Here is a 20,779-nt window from a genome sequence, read left to right as displayed (position 1 = left end):
CCAAAATCCAGGTCAGTGATTGGAGTGTGGGCAGGTACAGCAGGAGCAGCGAGGTCAGGGCGAAGCAGCGGTGAGAGATTGTAGATGGACATAATCGGGGCCCAGGAGAGGTGTGAGTTCGGGGCCCAGAAGAGGCGAGGGCTCAGGGGCAGCACGGGCCAGCCAACACTGCGGTATATGTGCGCCCTAGGTCCGTGCAGCAGAGCTGGTCTCCAGTCGTCTTGGTTAATCCTTGCTACTGGACCAAGACCTAGCTCTGTCAAGCCCGTGTGGTGGCTGGTGTGCAACGGTCACCACACATTAAAAAAAATCCAAGCACAGGCATCTTCCACCCTTCAAGATTTAGTTCGGACCTGGAATTTTAGGTCCATCATTGAAACACCTGTGAACATTTTGACATGGAAGCAAGTCATCCTCGATTCGAGGGACGGACTATGATGATGATGATTATTGTTATTACATCAGTAGTCCACTAGATGGACCTTGGGGTCATGTTTGAGCCTGAAATGAGCTTTCGACCACATATCCACAGCATAACTAAGACCGCCTATTTCCACCTAGCGTAATATCTCCCGTCTCCACCCTTGCCTCAGCTCATCCACTACTGAAGCCCTCATCCATGCCTTTGTTACCTCTAGACCAGACTATTCCACCGCACTCCTGCCTGGCCTCCCCCATTCTACCCTATGTAAACTCGTGCCCCTGTCCTAATTCGGACCAAGTCCCACTCACCCATCATCCCTGTGCTCGCTGACCTACAATGGCTTTGGGTTAAGCAACGCCTCAATTTCAAAATTTGAATCCTTATTTTCAAATCCCTCCATGGCCTTGTCTCTCTATACCTCTGTAATCTCCTCCAGCTTCTCAATCATCCCCCCCTCCATGAGATGTTTGCACCTCTAATTCTGGCCTCTTGAGCATACCTGATTATAATCGCTCAAACTTTGTTGGCCGTGCCTTCTGTTGCCTCGGCCCCAAGCTCTGGAACTCCCTGCCTAAACCTCTCTGCCTCGCTACCTCTCTTTGCTCCTTCAAGATGCTACTTACAGCATACCTCTTTTAGTCACCTGCGCTAATTTCTACTTATGCGGCTAGTGTGTCAAATTTTTATCTCATAATACACCTGTGAAGTGCCTTGGTATGTTTCACTACATTAAGGGCACTATATAACTACAAATTATTGTTGTTGTAGGTGAAGTAGTCCATTAGGTGGCTCTACAACACTTCTCCCTCCGAATTGAAGAAGTTAATCATCATCATCATCAGAGGCAGTCCCTCAGAGTCGAGGAAGACATGCTTCCACTCTAAAAATGAATCCTTAGGTGACTGAACAGTCCAATATGTTACAGGTGGGACAGATAGTTGTTGAGGGAAAGGGTGGGTGGGACTGGTTTGCCGCACGCTATTTCCGCTGCTTGCGCTTGGTTTCTGCAGGTCCTCAGCGATGAGACTCGAGGTGCTCAGTGCCCTCCGGGTTGCATTTCCTCCACTTAGGCGATCTTTGGCCAGGGACTCCCAGGTGTCAGTGGGAATGCTGTACTTTATCAGGGAGGCTTTGAGGGTGTCTTTGTAACGTTTCCTCTGCCCACCTTTGGCTCGTTTGCCATGAAGGAGTTCTGAGTAGAGCGCTTGCTTTGGAAGTCTCGTGTCTGGCATGCGAACAATGTGGCCTGCCCAGCAGAGCTGATCAAGTGTGATCAGTGCTTCAATGCTGGGGATGTTGGTCTGGTCGAGGACGTTAACGTTGGTGCATCTGTCCTCCCAGGGAATTTGCAGGATCTTGCAGAGACACCCTTGGTGGTATTTCTCCAGCGACTTGAAGTGTCAACTGTACATGGTCCATGTTTCTGAGCCATACGGGAGGGCGGGTATTACTACAGCCCTGTAGACCATGAGCTTGATGACATATTTGAGGGCCTGGACTTCAAACACTCTTTTCCTCAGGTGGCCGAAGGCTGCACTGGAGGCAGTGTTGAATCTCGTCGTCGATGCCTGCTCTTGTTGACAGGAGGCTCCCAAGATATGGGAAATGGTTCACGTTGTCCAGGACCGTGCCGTGGATCTTGATGACGGGGGGCAGTGCTGTGCGGCGAGGACAGGTTGGTGGAGGACCTTTGTCTTACGGATGTTTAGTGTAAGACCCATGCTTTCGTACGCCTCAGTGAATATGTTGACTATGACTTGAGTTCAGCCTCTGTATGTGCGCAGATGCAGGCATCGTCCACGTACTGTAGCTCGACGACAGAGGTTGGGGTGGTCTTAGACCTGGCCTGGAGATGACGAAGGTTGAACAGGTTCCCACTGGTTCAGTCGTTTAGTTCCACTCCAGCGGGGAGCTTGTTGAGTGTGAGGTGGAGCATTGCAGCGAGGAAGATTCAGAAGATGGTTGGGGCGATGATGCAGTCCTGCTTGGCCCCGGTCCGGAAGTGGATTGGGTCTGTAATGGATCCATTGGGAAGGATCACGTCCTGCATGTCGTCATGGAGCAGGCGGAGGATGGTGATGAACTTTTGGGAGCATTCGAAATGGAGGAGGATGCTCCATAGACCCTTGGGGTTGACAGTGTCAAAGGCCTTTTTAGTCAAAGAAGGCCATGTGCAAGGGCTGCTGCTGTTCCCTGCATTTTTCTAATAGCTGTCGCGCTGTAAAAATCACATCTGTTGTGCCTCGTAGGGGACGAAATCCGCACTGTGACTCCGGGAGGAACTGCTCAGCCACAGGGATAAGACAGTTGAGGAGGACTCTAGCGACGACTTTCCCAGTGGCTGATAACAGGGAGATTCCTCTGTAGTCCTGCTGCAGTCGGACTTGTCCCCTTTTTTAAAGATGGTCACGATCACTGCCTCTCTGAGATCTCCCGGCATGCTCTCATCCCTGCAGATGAGAGAGATGACGTCATGCATTCGCACCAACAGTGCCTCTCCGCCATACTTCAGCGCCTCAGCGGGGATTCCATCTGCTCCCGTAGCCTTGTTGTTCTTAAGCTGTCTTATGGATTTTTCTACCTCGTGCAGTGTTGGGATCTCACTGAGGTGGTGGCGGGTAGCATGCTGCGGGATGGAGTCAAGAACACTCGAGTCAAAGGCAGAATCTCGATTCAGGAGATCTTCGAAGTGCTCCTTCCAGAGGGCCCTGACTGCCTCGGTGTCCTTGATGAGTGTTTCTCCGTTCTTGGCCAGCAGTGGGGTGGGGCCTTGGGTGTTTGAGCCATAGGTGGTCTTGACTGCGATGAAGTCCTCGCACATCATGGCTATCAGCCAGCTGCTGTATCTCCTGTGCTTTCTCCACCCACCACCTGTTCTTTAGGTCCCGAGTTTTTTGTTAGACCTCGGCCTTAAATCGTCTGTAAAGCTGTCTTGCTGCTCCCGAGTTGGGTTGTTGTTTAATGCTCATAAATGCCCTGTGCTTGCGATCTTTTAGCTCTTGGATCTCCTGGTCATTCTCATCAAACCAGTCCTGGTGTTTCCTGGTTGAGTGACTGGGCATCTCTTCGCTTAACAAAATAATCACTGTACATGACATGCATGGTATACACAACTCTTGGTGTACAGTTCTCAAATGGAACCCATTTTATGTTTCCAAATTCTACTATAAAATTCTGTAACACAAACAAAATATATGAACTTATTTTTCATATTTACAGATTAAACTTAACCACTGGTTTTCTGTTTCAAAGAGGATACCTTCTTTCTTGAACAGATCTTTCTGATCTTGTTGTAGGACTTTGACTCATTCTTGGAGAAAAAGTCAGCCCTTTTTCTCCAAGGGCTGACTTTGATCTACATTTGGACTCTACACTTTCAGACTCTTTTTCTGCCTGACTCAGACAAATTCTGACTTTCTCTTGGACTTGTTTCTAACATACCTGATGTAGGATTTGCTAATGATGCTTGACTTGTAACAAGACTATCTGACTCATGAGAATAAATTCAATCATCCCAACTTTGAATTCCTTCTACATTTGGAGTTGAAATATGATTAATGTGAACAAATCTAACCTTTCCATGATTAAACATCTTTGACATAACTGGGTCACAGTTGGTTGCTCAACCAATCTCTTCAGCTGTGACTGGCAGCTCATCAGTGTATGAAAAATAGAATACTTCTTCCTAATGGGTGTAACTTATGATGGGATGGCAACCTGGACATTTCAAGAGCATTATGGTGATCAGCTGATCATTTGTACTCAATATCATACGTTTATGCTGACAAAATCAAAGCCCATCTCTGCATTCAGGCTGCAGCTAAGGTTGGAACGAGGGTCTTTGGATGGAAGATTGCAGTCAGGGGCTTATGGTCAGTAAATATGGTAAACTTATAACCAAACAAGTATTTGTGAAACTTGTTGACCCCAAAAATCAATACCAAGGCTTCCCTTTTGATCTGCTCATCATTCCAATCATTGGCATTGAGAGTGCATGAAGCAAAAGTGTAATGTCTGTGAGCTTATAATGTTTGTAGCTCCACACTGTGGATGTGGACGTATTGTGTACTGCAACTACAGAGTGAATAATAAACAGAACCAGGCATGTTCCGGAGGCTACCGACAGAGCTGCCTGCCATGTTAGAAGCTGTGTGTGCTGTGCTCTGTGAATATATCACAAAAAGCAATTGGTCTCACCTCCCCACTATCTAGTACATGAGAGATCACTGCCCCAAATCCATACGGAGAGGCGCCAAATCCATACGGAGAAGCGTGATCTCCTTAGATACATCACAGTGAACTAACATGGTATTCTCTACTAACTGTTTGAATACCATGTCGCATTCTTTTGACCACTTCCAGTGGACCTGTTTTTTCAGCTGTTCATTCAGTGGATGTAACACTGTAGCCAAATTTGGGAGGAACTTTCCGTAATAATTCAAATGACCTAAAAATGATCGGTTCAGAGACATTCTTGGGAGTGGGTGCATTTCTGATTTCCCATCCAGCTTTCCCTTGGTTGGATATAAATCATCTTTGTTTACTCTGTGCCCTAAGTACTCCACTGAATTTTGAAACATCTCACACTTGTGAGCAGTCACTCATACTACATGCTTCTCCAGCCATTTGAGCACTTAATTCAACACCTTATTACGAATTTGCCTGTTTGGTGCTGAAATGAGTATGTCATCCAAATAACATACAACCCCTTCAATCCCTTGCAAAATCTGGATCGTCACCCCTAGAATATGGCAGGGGTGGAAGACACGCCTAATGGTAGCCTTTTGAACTGATATAGCCCTAGATGAGTATTTATAGTCAAGCATGACTTGGACTCTTCATCTAATTCAAGTTGTAGATAGGCATGTGTTAGATCTAACTTTGAACAGATCTGGCCATCTGTCAGCACTGTGAACACATCTTCCACATTTGGCAACATATCAGAAGTTGACAACCCCTAACTTGCACATTCTAGAACCTGATTTGTGGTTACCTTATAATCACCACACAACCTTACTGATAGAGAATTCAAACAGGCTGCATTTAGACAGGCTGTGAAAATTCACAGACAATAAGTCAGAGATGCTACGTGAGTGGTAGCATGTTGCATTAAGTCATCAATCAACTTGACATTTTAGGACCCTTGGGTAGCGAGCCAATTTAAAGGTTAAAAGACTATTAATTGAGCCAATAAGGTCAAAGAAGGCGAGTTCTTTTCTGTAAATTGATCCAGGTATAAGTACAGCCAGTTTGACCATGTGGTTTCAGAAGGACAAAGACCTGGCTTAAAGCCAGAAGCTTGTTGTTCTCTGCCAAAAATAAAGAAATTAAAACGACAATCGGAGTTCGTATTTCATTGGAAATTAAGAGATCTAATAATTTTGGCGTCACGAACACGATCGCTGAGGAAAGAAACTGAATTTTGGACATCGGACCTACATACTGAGGTAAGGACTCCTCTTTATAAAAAAAGTCCTCGGTCAAAAGTCTAAATTCGCCTCTCCTTCTACGCGATTCCGAAAGCCTCCGGTTTGTGAACCCTCCGGTTGGTAGTCGGCTCGAGGTCCCATAGACGTCTAAACTTCGGTGGTGTGTTAGTTAATTAATCACCGACCTATTGATCGGCTGGAAAGCCTACGACTCGAGACCCCAGTAAAGAAATCAGTATTATGGCAGCAAGGGATAAGAGCAAAGAATTGGCTACAACTGTTAAAGGTGGGCAGGCACCACCTGAGCTTTCGCTAGATTTAATTCTCGAACAGTTGAAAGAATACATAGTGCAACAATTCAATTTATCTAAAATCTATATTCAGATCGAACAAAAGTACGGAACCTCCAAAGGACAATGGTCCTTGGACGAGATTAAAAAGGTCTGGGGGAAAACGACCCGTATGAAAAATAAGGAGCGAACTAGATGGTCCCTAGCGGTTATGGGAAAGATCCAAAACCGGAATGAAATTATAATGCGTTCCCAACATGATCGAGAACTGACCAGTACAAAGGATCAATTGCAAGCTGTTTGTGCACAGCTGCGACAGAAAAAACTTGAACTTGAAAAGCTGGAAGCGGAAGTTAAAGATCTTAAAGGTGAAATTAAAGAATGGAAAAAATCATTCGGTCAAGAGACGGTAATAGGAAAAGGAAAATGTATCAGTCAATTCCCAGGGTACCCATATTTGGATAAATTAAAAGCGCAAACCCGAAGACACGACCGAGGAATAGATACGGATTCTGAATCCTCCGACAATAGTGTCGGAGGATGATGAAGAATTAGGGGTGCGCTTTGCCCCGTTTAAAAAAAGACGAGTTATAGTCAAATCAGAAGAGACTGCGGATGAGGGCGGAACCAAAAAAACGAGGAAAAGGGTGTATGCAGAATACTTATTTCATGAACCGGCAGACCCAGAGAAAATTGATAAATGGTCCAAGGAATTGCCCAATCCAAAGAAAGGGGGAGTAAAAACGTGGGACCAATTGGACCGCTTAAGAAATATATATCAGCTTCATCCCTGGGATGGAGTGCAAATTTTGACCATAATGGTGCCAAAAACACAGGGAAGAAAATTGCACGACAAGATAGAAGAAGCTTTGGGGCAGGATGAGCAAGAATTAGATGCAGGATGGGAGGTGATTAAACACTGGCTGCAAGCCTTCAGTCCAGCTAAGACAGACTGGGGAAAAATTGCAGACTGCCAACAGAAAGGAACAGAGGAGGTCCTGGAGTATGACGAGCGGTTTAGATGCACGTGGCTAGAACATTCGGGTATGAATAATACGGATGAGGAAATAGATGAACAAGTGTTTGGACCCATGAAAGCAGCTTTCGTGGCAGGTCTAAAGCCAGAATTGTCCAAAATGCTTAAGGTAGTGTTACTGAACTGGGAAGGTAGAGGAACTACCTTTGCAGCATTGGTGGATCGATGTAACCAATTAGACCGGGATATGGGAGCTAAAGTCCGAGCTGTACAGGTTATGGGATGGAAATCCCAGGATTCCGATAAACAGTCATTAGGAAAATTACCCGGAAAATGTCATTGTTGTGGGAAAGAAGGTCACTGGGCCAAGACGTGCAGGGCAAAACAGAAAGGTCGTGGCTGGGGAAGAGGACGCAGCCAGGGACACAATTCAGCCAACAAACCAGGCTTGTCACAAGATAACGACCTCATAGAAGCATTTAAGCGACTGACAATACAACAACAGAAGGAGTTACTTGGGATAGCAAAAAACGGTTAGAGCCCACCCTGGCACCCCTCCTTGCACTAATACAACAGAGGGGAGATGGGCTATATATAACTGTGAGGGTGGGCAATAAGGATGTGGACTGTCTTTTAGACACAGTGGTGGAATTAACATGCTTACCCCTACAATATAGAGACTTTTTGCTGTTGGATGGTAGGGCACGTACAGCCTATGGAGTTGGGGGCCATAAAATGGAAATTAAAAGGACAACACCGGTACTTATAGGGCTGGGTCCACATGAACTAACCACGCCAGTCTGGATAGGCCCAGTAGATCAACCCCTTTTGGGAATGGACGTTCTAATCCAAGTAGATTCATTGTTGCATTTCGAGAATGGTCGGGTGACATGGTCAATTAGAACTTTGAAGAAAGAAGAATTGAAGGAACACCCGATATGGGGTAAAGATAAGAACGATTGTGGCCTACTCCAGATGGAGCCTGCGTCATTTACCGGAACCAAGCCTCCATGCACTAAACAGTATCCATCAGTCCAACTGCCATCGTGGGAATCTTACCGGTTATTCAGCAATTGGAGAAACAAGGGGTGCTTATTAAAACGCATAGCTCCTCCAATAGCCCCGTGTGGCCGGTACAGAAATCTAATGAGACTTGGCGTTTGACTGTCGATTATAGGAAAGCTAACCAGTGTATTGATCAAAAAGCTCCTTTGGTCGCAGATCCCTCCACCATTTTTAATGCCCTCAAACCAGAACATAAATATTTCTCGGTTATAGATATGGCCAACGGATTTTGGTCGGTGCCTCTGGCACCGGAGGTTCGACAGTGGTTTGCTTTCACGGTCCAAGGACAACAGTATACTTGGACCCGGTTACCGCTGGGTTTCCACAACAGCCCTATGGTATTCCACATGGCTTTACAAAGCCATTTGCGAGAATTACCTCCCCTGTCATCCACAGTCATCCAATATGTAGACGATATCCTGCTAGCTTCAAACACGGAAAAACAGCACGAACAATATTTACGAGCTTTGCTGGACCACCTTCAGCTGAAAGGACATAAAGCCAGCATCGACAAAGCACAAATATCCCAAGAAGAGGTTGTATACCTGGGACAAAAGAGTTCACAAGGAAAGAGAGAACTTACCCAGGATAGAACTGCAGCCATTCGGGCTGCTAAAAAACCCACCACTATTCAGGAACTAAAGTCTTTTTTGGGATTGTGTAACTTTAACAGAAATTGGATTGACTCCTTCACACAGCTTGCTCAGCCACTAAATTATATTTTAAAGGGGAAACATGCCTCTAAAGAAGTCATCACCCTCACTAAGGAACAGCAAGAGACCTTCCTGAGTTTGAAATAGGCTTTGTGTTCGGCACAGGCTCTGGGAATCCCCGACAGTGGTAAGCCATTTACCCTGTTTGTCCATGAGAAAGAAGGTTATATGACAGCTATACTGTCACAAGAACATGGGGATCAGCAAAGACCTATTGGCTATTATTCGGCAAAACTGGATGCGGTAGCCCTCGGATGGGGAAGTTGCCTAAGGGCCATGGAAGCTACATGTCGAGCGGTAATGACCACTGCGGGTCTAGTCCTCGACCAAAAGCTGATTGTCAAGTGTCCCCATACCGTACACGCTTTGCTGTCTATGAATAGAATGTCTCAGGTGACGGCAGCCAGATGGACCCGCTGGACAGCAGTTTTGGAAGCTCCTAATCTCCATATCTTCCGGGCCAGCCCGGTTAATCCCGCAACTATGCTCCCGATGTCAGAATCGAGGGAGCAAGAGGGGAGAGAATGTGAAGAGCATGACTGCGTGGAGATTTTAAAAGAAACAGAAGAAGCAGCCTTAGCAGCAGAGGAGCCTCTACACAACCCAGACCTCATCCTGTTTACAGATGGTTCCTCCTTTGTTGACAATGGTACCAGAAAAGCAGGATGGGCAGTTACAACCTTATATGAGGTAGTGGCAAAAGGATGTTTACCCTCAGGAACGTCAGAACAGGCCGAGTTACGGGCTGTGTCAGAAGCATGTCGAATAGCAGAAGGACACCAGCCAATCACACTGCAAAGGTCTTGTGTAAGAATGACATTCCCCGATGGGTAGTCCCAAGTTGCAGTGACTCAGATCAGGGAACACACTTCACAGGTGCTGTCTGCTAAGTAGTCTGTAGGTTACTGAACATTACGTGGGATTTACACTGTCCTTATCATCCACAATCATCAGGACAAGTAGAACGAATGAATCGAACTCTGAAACAACGCCTTGCCAAATATCACCAAGAAGGAACACCATGGCCCCAGGCACTACCAATAGTGCTGTGTAGTATTAGGGCAACTCCGAACAGAGCTACAGGTTTAAGCCCATTTGAAATTATAACAGGAAGACCCATGTCGCTGCCAGGAACTATCGATTTACGGAAAGCTGAAGTTCACTTAATGAGTGACGCTTTGTTATCATACTGTCAGAACTTAACCAATGCTATTAGTTGTGTTTCCCGACAGGTATCGGCAGCTTGGGGTAATCCACCCGAAGGAGGACACGACATCATCCCAGGAGTCTGGGTGTATGTGAAAAAGTTGCATGAAGAACCTTTGGGTGCCAAGTGGGAGGGACCTTATCAATTGTTATTGACCACCCAGGCAGCTGTTAAAGTCCACGGAAAGAAAGCCTGGATCCACGCTTCACACGTTAAACGAGCACCCATAACTGAAGCTGAAATCTAATAAGGACAATTACTTTTTGCGAAAATGTATAAATTTACTGTATTATTGATTGTAGGTATTCTCGGAATAGGCCTACTTCTTACTAGCCGACTCTCTGCACCAAAGGAAAATAGTAGGGTAGCAAGGGAATTACATGTAAATACCTTTTTATATATGTCATACATTTATGCCAAACAAGGTAACATTTCTAGTTGTTCGGTGTTTACGCATATTCCTATTCACTCAAAGGGAGGGATTCCCTTGAGGCCAGTTCCCTTGAATATCTCGGAAATGGCTGAGTGGATAATTAATCAAAACAAAACAGGCAATGCGTTTTAGGATACGGAAAACTGGGCACATAAATGGAAGTCAGCAGGTTACAATCTGACTACCTTTGAAGGGGGATACCAACCATGCTACAATAATTCCAAACGGCCCCCATTTTTTGTTATCACTAATACAACGGGAATAGGAAGACTGGGGGAATCGGTCTGTCTGATTAGAAACATCAAAGGAGGCCAAAATATGGGGTATAGTAACTGCTCTCGGAATTATAACATAATCAAACCACGGAACCGTCCAAACTCTGCTGATGTGGGAATTCTTAACGTAACGGGGATTCTAAATAAAACAGATGGAAAAGCCTGGACAGGCCCCAGAGTGTTGCTGACAAAGAAACAGCTAACCTTCATTGCCTATAATGGCACCTATTGGGTGTGTGGCCACAAGGCCTACCCTTGGCTGCCCCAGAATTGGACGGGAGCCTGCTATTTAGCCTATATTGTGCCATATATGTATCATATAAAGTCACTGTCGGAACATTTACACCGTCCTAAGAGAGCTATCACAGAAACAGAGAAGTTCTTTGCCATTCAGATCCCCAGGTATGGGACCGCCAGATTGGCAAGGGAATCCATTAACATGGCATCCGTTGTGGAACGGGTAGCCAATGATACCTCAGAGGCCCTCGTTGAAATCAATGCAGAAATGGTAGCAATCCGCACAGTAGCCCTACGGAATAGACTGGCCCTTGATTACATCCTGGCTGAAAAGGGAGGTACTTGCGCCCTACTCGGAACTGAGTGTTGCACATATATCCCAGATAGCTCTGAAGAAATTACCCACTTAGTGGAGCATATCCAAAAGGAGGTAGAAAAACTTAAGCAACCCCCATCATTCACTTTGTGGAGTGGAGCCACTGAATGGCTAGGTTCAATAGGAACTTCATTGGTGGAAGGTTTAATTCTATTTGTTGTAATTGTTTTACTTTTATATTGTTTGTTTATAATGATTAAATGTTGTTGCAGCTAGGCGGCTGTAGCTGCTGTCCCGCAGGTGAGACACCTTGCAGGTCCCAGCAGACCGTCTGTACGTGGCACAGGGGTATGTTATGCTTAAGGGAAGGTTGTTTACTGGTTGAACTAAGATATTGATTTGGATTAAATTGGAATAAGGTTAATTAACCTACTAAAACCAGACTTCCATTGTGGCCACGATGGAACTCGGGTTGGTGTAAATTTGTGTGGAAGCTACTAGCCCAGACATGTGGCGAAACACATCAAAAAATTTTAGAAGGAAACTACATTAACATGTATGAAATTATTTTGTAGAATGTTTAACCAGTGATACCTGATGTTTTATGATTCAGTTTGTGAAAGAATCAAAGGGGGGATTGATAGAGAATTCAAACAGGCTGCATTTAGACAGGCTGTGAAAATTCACAGACAACAAGTCAGAGATGCTACGTGAGTGGTAGCATGTTGCATTAAGTCATCAATCAACTTGACATTTTAGGACCCTTGGGTAGTGAGCCAATTAAAAGGTTAAAAGACTATTAATTGAGCCAATAAGGTCAAAGAAGGCGAGTTCTTTTCTGTAAATTGATCCAGGTATAAGTACAGCCATTTTGACCATGTGGTCTCAGAAGGACAAAGACCTGGCTTAAAGCCAGAAGCTTGTTGCTCTCTGCCAAAAATAAAGAAATTAAAACTACAATCGGAGTTCGTATTTCATTGGAAATTAAGAGATCTAACACTTACCTTACCATCTGACTTAGGTACAACAACAATGGGTGTAGCCCAATTAATCAGATCTACTTTAGAAATAATGTTCTCAGTTTCTAATCTTTTGAGGTCTTGCTTAACTTTCTCCTTGATATGGGACATGGCTTGCAGTAAACTGCTCTTGCATCCTTCTGCATTCTGCCACTCGCCTTGAAGTCTTGCATCAGACTGCCTGTTTCACGGAACACTTTGGATGCTGCTTGATGACGTCATCTTTCGATGCAAATTTCGCTTCCACATGAAAAATCTCATTCCAATCCAGCTTCATGACCCAAACCAATTTCTACCTATCAAGGCATGCCTGTCTCTTGCCACTGCTATGAGAGGCAATCTCTGAAACTGATCCTTGTATTTCACTGGTATGGTGACACTTCTTAGTACAAGATTTAGCTCTCCTGCATAGCCTTGCAGCTCTATCTTCAATTTCTCTAGTTGACAATCACACAACTTGTCGAGATATAGCGATTCCAGTACTATGCTCACGGATGTACCAATATCGATTTCCATGGATATCTTGGCTCCTGCAACATCTAAACATAGAAACATAGAAAATAGGTGCAGGAGTAGGCTATTCGTCCCTTCGAGCCTGCACCACCATTCAATAAGATCATGGCTGATCATTCCCTCAGTACCCCTTTCCTGCTTTCTCTCCATATTCCTTGATCCCTTTAGCCGCCAGGGCCATATCTAACTCCCTCTTGAATATATCCAATGAACCAGCATCAACAACTCTCTGCGGCAGGGAATTCCACAGAAATGAGCTGCAGAACTGCCGACACCATCAGCTTTAAGGAGACATTTCCTTTGGAGATCAGATTGCCCATTGAGTTTGATTAAACTGATGATACAGTAACAATGCTGCTTTGCCCCGTGACAGTAACAGGTTATCAGAGTATTTCCCATCGGGTGAAATCGAATGTCAGACTTGAACATCTTGTAGATCCATCTTTTAAAAAGTTGTGGGAAGTCCGTTCTAAGATAGATTCCACCCAGTTCATAACAAGTCGCCAATCAACTCGTCTTATCATTGAGATATCAAGGACTAGGCACAGGGTGTTTAAAAGAAAGCTGATGTATTTGATATTTATAGAATATCAAATATAGCCCAGTTACAGGGTTATTAACATCGGCAAAAACAAACAGCAACTGCCAGAATGAACATGGTTCAGTTCCGGATGTGATTAACAGCAGAATCCAAACCCTCCAGTCAATTGTGAACTCGCTGGTGTTTCAGGTAGTCGGATGACTGAGTGAATCCCTTCCCACACACGGAGCAAGTGAACGGCCTCTCCCCAGTGTGAATTTGCTGGTATCTCAAGAGGTCGGATGACACAGCGAATCCCTTCCCACACACAGAGCAAGGGAACGGCCTCTCCTTCGTGTGAACTTGCTTGTTGTGTGCCAGCAGGTTAGATGACACAGCGAATCCCTTCCCACACATGGAGCAAGTGAATGGCCTCTCCCCAGTGTGAATTCGCTGATGTCTCAGGAGGTCAGCTGACCAAGTGAATCCCTTCCCACACTCAGAGCAGGTGAACGGTCTCTCCTTTGTGTGAACTTGCTTGTTGTGTGCCAGCAGGCTGGATGACTGAGTGAATCTCTTCCCACAGACAGAGCAGCTGAACGGCCTCTCTCCAGTGTGAATTCACTGGTGTTTCTGGAAAACGGCTAACCGAGCATATCCCTTCCCACAGACGGAGCAGGTGAATGGCCTCATTCCAGTGTGAACTCGTTTGTGTGTCAGCAGGTTGGATAACCAAGCGAATCCCTTATCACACATGGAGCATGTGAACAGCTTCTCCCAAGTGTGAACTTGCTGATGTGTCAACACTGTACCTGACTGAGTGAAACCCCCGCCACACATGGAGCAGGTGAACGGCCTCTCCCCGGTGTGACTGCACCGATGAATCTCCAGCCGGGACAGCTAATTGAATCCCTTCCCACAGTCCCCACATTTCCACAGTTTCTCCATGGTGAGGGTGTCTTTGTGTCTCTCCAGGCTGAAGCCTCGTCCACACACAGAACACATGTACGGTTTCTCCCTGTTGTGAATGGTGCAATGTTTTTTCAGGCGGTGTAACTGGTTAAAGCTCTTTCCACAATCAGTGCGCTGGAACACTCTCACTCGGGTATGTGTGTCTCGGCGCTTTTCCAGTCACACTGATGTTTGAAATCTTTTCCCACAGACAGAGCAGATAGACATTTCTCCATCCACAGTCAAAGGCCGATGATATTCAGGTCCTGATGAATTGAGTGACTCTGGCAGCTCTTGATGTACTGTTTCGTTTGAGTTTCCCGTCTGTAAATGCTCCCCTTCTATTACCCCAGTGCAGAGTCCGGCTCCAGCCTGAGCTCGTCTCAGCGTCCGTGTGTCTCCAGTGCTCGCTCTACTTGGATGATGATACTTCGCAAATCGCTGTTAGATACCTTTGTGCTCCTTATGACGTGAATCTTTAGAAACTCCTCGTCTTGCTGCTTCTCTTCAATGCTATGTGGTGTCTGATGATTTCTACTTCTGGCATTGCCAGTCGGTTTACTCTTCTGTCGGCACACCTTTGCAAGATGCCCAGTTTTATTGCAGTAGAAACACTCTGCCTTCACATTTGGACAACTTTGAGTGATGTGTTATCCCAGGCACTGATAGCACGACTTCAATGCATTGTCATCTTCCAAAATTCTATAGATTATGGAACAGTTCCTGCAGATTGGAGGGTGGCAAATGTAACTCCACTATTTAAAAAAGGAGGGAGAGAGAAAATGGGGAACTACAGACCGGTTAGCCTAACATCAGTAGTAGGGAAAATGCTAGAGTCTATTAAAAAGGATGTGATAACAGAACACTTAGGTAATATCAACAGGATTAGACAAAGTCAACATGTATTTATGAAAGGAGAATCATGTTTGACAAACTACTGGAGTTTTTTGAGGATGTAACTGATAGACTAGATAAGGGAGATATAGTGTATTTGGATTTACAGAAGGCCTTTGATAAAGTCCCACATAAGAGGTTATTGTGCAAAATTAAAGCACATAGGATTGGAGGTAATGTACTGGCATGGATTAAAAATTGGTTAACTGACAGGAAATAGAAAGTAGGAATAAACGGGTCTTTTTCAGGGTGGTGGGCAGTGACTAGTGGGGTACCACAGGGATCAGTGCTTGGGCCCCAGCTATTCACAATATATATAAATGATTTGGATGAGGGAACCAAATGTAATATTTCCAAGTTTGCTGATGACACAAAACTAGGTGGGATTGTGAGTTGTGAGGCAGATGCAAATACACTGCAAGGTGATTTAGATAGGTTGAATGAGTGGGCAAACACATGGCAGATGCAGTATAACGTGGATAAATGTGAAGTTATCCACTTTGGTAGGAAAAACATAAGGACAAAGTATTATTTAAATGGTAATGGCTTGGGAAGTGTTGATGTACAGAGGGACCTGGGTGTCCTTGTACAACAGTCTGTAAGGGGAGCTTGGGGTGTGGGTTCGAATCCACACTTCCCTTGGGTTCTGTACGTGCAATTTATGAGGATGGGTGAGTAATAAGGCACCAGACACAGTGGGTAAGAGTACAAAATGGCTAATGTTGTTTAATTAGAATAGCAAACACAAAGATAGAGGGCACAGGAAGAGGTCATAAAATAGCAGTAATGGCAAAATCTCATTCAACAACCCAAAAAATTTCGCAACAGGGAAAGGGAAAACAAGAGGTTAAAACATCCCACTCATACACAACCACACCTCCCACTTCCACCCTTCCTACCAATTCCTGTCCTAAATTGAGTCTGTGAGGGGGTTCGGGCTATACTCACAATCCTATCAATTCTGGGGTTCTGTATCATTTATTTCAGCTCAGGGTCTCTCTGGGGTGGGCTTTATGTTGTTGTTCAGTTTTCCTCCTCGATGTTGCGTCGGTTTCTTCTATCTGCCTCTCGGTTATCATCAGACTACAGCTGTGAATCCAGGTTATTGAACCAGGTGTCCAGGTCTGCACAGCTCTGTGTGCCCCAGCCTGATGCTTCGGCTATTCTCACCCTGTATAGTGTGTTCAGGGCTAACAGCAGCACCTGCTGCCATTTACTAACCAGGAGGTTGGCTCGTGGGTTTTTAGCCTCAACCAAAATCAAAGTTTGCAAAACTCTCTCTGCTCCTTTTTGGTCCACAACTCTCTTTCTCAACAACTGCTTTTCTCCACAACTCCTTTTCTGGTGGTTCTGTGTCCTATATTTGTATTCAATTCAGTTCTGGTCTTTTCACGCTCAAACCCAGTGGGTGGTCCATTGTGTAAGTTTGGGCGGGGAGATAGCTTTGAATATTTAATCAGAAGATGTCACAGATACATGCAGGTGTGAGGACCAGGGTATTGTTACAGAGCACATAGGTGCCTGAACGTCTGTGGGTCCTTTGTTATAGTCCTGGGAGTCAGTGGGCCATTCCTGCAGTGATTCATAGTTTTGATTCAGAGCTATTGTCCATATTAATTAGGTAGATAATGACCCATATTCGTAGTTTGATTTGGGCGGGGGAAGTCATTTTCAAACTGGGCCGGGGAGTCCTAATTGGTTGAAGATTTCCCCACTTCAGGCCTGACTTGACCCCTGATTGGCCTGCCAGAATGCACTTTTCCCCATTGGCCAGTGCCTCGGTCTTGCTTATGAGCCAGACTGCACAATGTCTGTATCCGCCCACACGTTTTTCCAGCCTGCTTTTACTTGGCCAAAAATGTTCATTTAGTGTATGGAACGATCCCATGTTAGTTTTCTTGTTCTTACAGGGTTTCAAATGCGGCCGTGGATTTTCAAACCTTACAAGTCATTGAAAGCAAACATGCAGGGGTAGCAAGCAGTCAGGAAGGCAAATGGTATATTGGCCTTCGTTGCAAGAGGATTTGAGTACAGGAGCAAGGATGTCTTACTACAGTTATACAGTGCCTTGGTGAGACCTCACCTGGAGTATTGTGTGCAGTTTTGGTCTCCTTACCTAAGAAAGGATATACTTGCCATAGAGGGAGTGCAGTAAAGTTTCACCAGACTGATTCCTGGGATGGCAGGACTGTCGTATGAGGAGAGATTGGGTCGACTAGGTCTGTATTCACTGGAGTTTAGAAGAATGAGGGGGGATCTAATTGAAAGGTATAAAATTCTGACTGGGTTGGATAGACTGGATCCAGGGAGGGTGTTTCCCCTAGCTGGGAAGTCTAGAACAAAGGGTCACAGTCTTAGGATATGGGGTAGGAAATTAAGCACCGAGATGAGGAGAAATTTTTTCACTCAGATGGTGGTGAACCTGTGGAGTTCTCTACCACAGAAGGCTGTGAAGGCCAAGTCACTGAATATATTTAAGAAAGAGATAGATAGATTTCTAGACACAAAAACCTCAAGGGGTATGGGGAAAAAGCAGGAATATGGTATTGAGATAGAGGATCAGCCATGATCATATTGAATGGCGGTGCAGACTCGAAATCCAAATGGCCTACTACTGCTCCTATTTTCTATATTTCTATGTTTCTGTGTTATCTTGGGCAGTTCCTGAGACCTTGGGTCCCAACTGCCTTTTATTTTTAGCCCCCAGTTGATTCACCTCAGTTGTCTGAAGAATGGAAATTGTGCGAAATTCTCGAGAGAATCAGTCTGCGTATCCATCGATAAGCTAAATCAAAAGTCAAGTGAGGAGTTGTTAACAATTTACTTCTGATTCCTTCATTTTTCAACCTACAAACAAAGCGGTCATGCAAAACTCTACCTTGAAAAGTTTCCGAAACAACAGTGAATCGCTAGCTTTTCTAAAGCTGCAATGTACTCACTGATATCCTCGTCATTTAATTGATTGCATGTTCCAAAATGATAGCTTTCAGCAATTTCCAGAGGCTCATGTCTCCTTCAGTGTCATGTCCTTTGGCTTGGTGGGAACAAGCACATTTTTCAGGGTTTCATACACCTCGGGGCCTGCTTCAGTCAAGAAAATAGCCTGGTTCCTTTCTAAAAGCATCTGGTTATGGTTATGGTTTACATCCTCGGGAACTTCGACGCAGTGAAAAACATTTCTAGCTACTCCACATATGCTCCGAAAGTCTCTTGGTTGCATTGGAAGTCACCCAAGCACCCTATTATTTTCATATACATGGCCATCTGGACTCTGGCAAAATTGACAGTTCAGCCACGTGTGTTCAAAATTTACCTTGGATTTTTAAACTTTTCTGCAAAATGAAGAGCCTCGAACAGTTCCTCCATCAGTTGGTAGGATTATCCTCCAACATGATTTTCAGCTAGGAATCCAAAAATCGCATCCTCATCACCAGTCTGTGATCTCTTGAGACACAGCTAATACACACACTTGCACTAACATGGTTGCTGAATACAAACTGTGCTGAGCACATGGGTTTATTGTTATTACATCAGTAGTCCACTAGATGGAATAGTCCACTAGGTGACTCTACAACATTTTGCATGTCCATTCGGCCTTTGCCTGCCTGGCTAAAATATGCCAGTTAAAATGGCACGTGATGCTAATTCAGCACAGACGTGGTGAGTTGCAAGTTGCCGTGATTTTCGTTGGGAGATAAGGCCTAGAATTGACTCTTAATTCTTTGCCCAAGACTGATGTTGAACTAGATGTTCTATAGTTACCCAGTTTATCAAGGGAATTATATATGCCACTTTCCTGTCCCACGGCACAATTTGCATATTGAAGTAGATTACTGAATTGTAGCCAAAGTCTCTGTTATCTCCTCTGATTGCTTTTAACAATCTAGCGTAAATGCCACGAGGGCCTAGTGACTTATCTGCTCATTTCTTTTCAGAACCAATTCCATTCCTACAGTTATCTCTGACAATCGTTCTGTATCCTCTGACAGTATACCAACTATTGCATTTCCACCAGCATTGATGATAAACATACAAAATATATATATACTATCACCACTTATATCTTCATTGTCTAAAATTAGATCCCCTCTTTCATCTCTGAGTGGTCCTACCTTCCCTTTTACTATTCTTTTAATTTGTATATGCTTACTAAAGCCATTACTATTTCCTTTATATTAGTGGCTGGTCTTTTATTGTATTCCCTTCCCATTTGAATCTACCTTTTCATCTACATACCACACTTTCTATATTATTTAGTATTATCGGCCCTAACTTTAAGGTATGCCTTTCTTTTACGTTTTAGTTTAGATTTAACCTCTGTATTTATCCACGGACCAGTGTACTTTGACACATTCCCTTTTTGCCTTATAGGAATATATATACTTTGTAGTCTTTGGATCTCATATTTGAAGATTGCTGATCTCTATCTTGAATCTACAGTTCAATAGGTTGCAGCAGAATTCAATGTTTCAACAATCCAGATAGAAGCTTCATAGAAGTCAGGAATTTTGACATGTTATAGCTCAGACTTCACAGAAATCAGGATTTCAGGCATGCCTTTCTAACTATAGAAAATATAAATCAAAAACATGATTCTTTATTGAAATTGAGTAACTTTCATGTTTTTAACAACAAACAGAATTAGAGAACTAAATATGCATATGAAATAGAAAAAGCTTTCAACTGAAATGACCCTCATTGCCATAGATTCTTCTGTTAAATTAAATTTAAAGAAATTAATTTCTTAAGTTTAACATTGTATTTTAAAGAATACCGTTCTATAGGAACATGTGGATTTACAGTTTCTTAATGCATGAAAAAAAACAATACTGACAAAATGAATATGCATCAAGCACGCTGCTGACGTATCTGACACAAGAGGAATGGTGCGAACATTCAATGATCAATGACAGTGGTACAGAACAGGCCAGATTGCTGAAATGAATACTACCATCACTTTTAGACATAAAGAACACATTTCCATTTCACAGTCATGTCTCAGAGATAGGGAGCCTTTAAATATGAATCTCATGTGAAAGGATTATTTTAGTCCTACATAAAGAACCGAATGAACTACATGGCTGGGTTAAAATAAAATATTTCACTTGAAATGATTTAATATGAACCCCACAAACAATTCTAAGGGAAAAACAAAATAATTTTTATCCTTGAATAATACACTACAATTGAACCAATATTGTTATTTTAACCACACAATTATTCCCTACTAGTTAATCTCCCATAGGCATGGGCAACATGAAACCAACTATTGGCTTCAAATGAAGCAGGGTTAGATGTCAGGGAATAGATGGACCAAGGCACCCTGACATAAATCAGTCCCCATCTTAAAGTCATCCTGTCCTTATTTTTATACAATGAGCCAGATCTTGCTAGAAAAATAATGGCATGGTAACGATAATGCCAAAAACATGTAAATCGGCCAGCAAGTTCAGGGGATTAAGAGATACACCATGAGTTGCGAATCTCTAGAACTCGCTGTTAGATTTATGCCACTCT

General features: G+C 44.0%; 1 pseudogene; it reads right to left on the bottom strand.

Annotated features, from left to right (window-relative positions):
- Positions 1-3,445: 3,445 nt before the first annotated feature.
- On the bottom strand, positions 3,446-14,257 carry LOC139265532 (gastrula zinc finger protein XlCGF57.1-like; annotated as a pseudogene).
- Between the last annotated feature and the right edge of the window lie 6,522 nt (positions 14,258-20,779).

Source organism: Pristiophorus japonicus, chromosome 1 (assembly GCF_044704955.1).
Source record: "Pristiophorus japonicus isolate sPriJap1 chromosome 1, sPriJap1.hap1, whole genome shotgun sequence".
Lineage (NCBI taxonomy): Eukaryota > Metazoa > Chordata > Chondrichthyes > Pristiophoridae > Pristiophorus > Pristiophorus japonicus.
The sequence above is the reverse complement of the archived record's forward strand: the minus strand, read 5'-3'. Positions and strand labels throughout refer to the sequence as shown.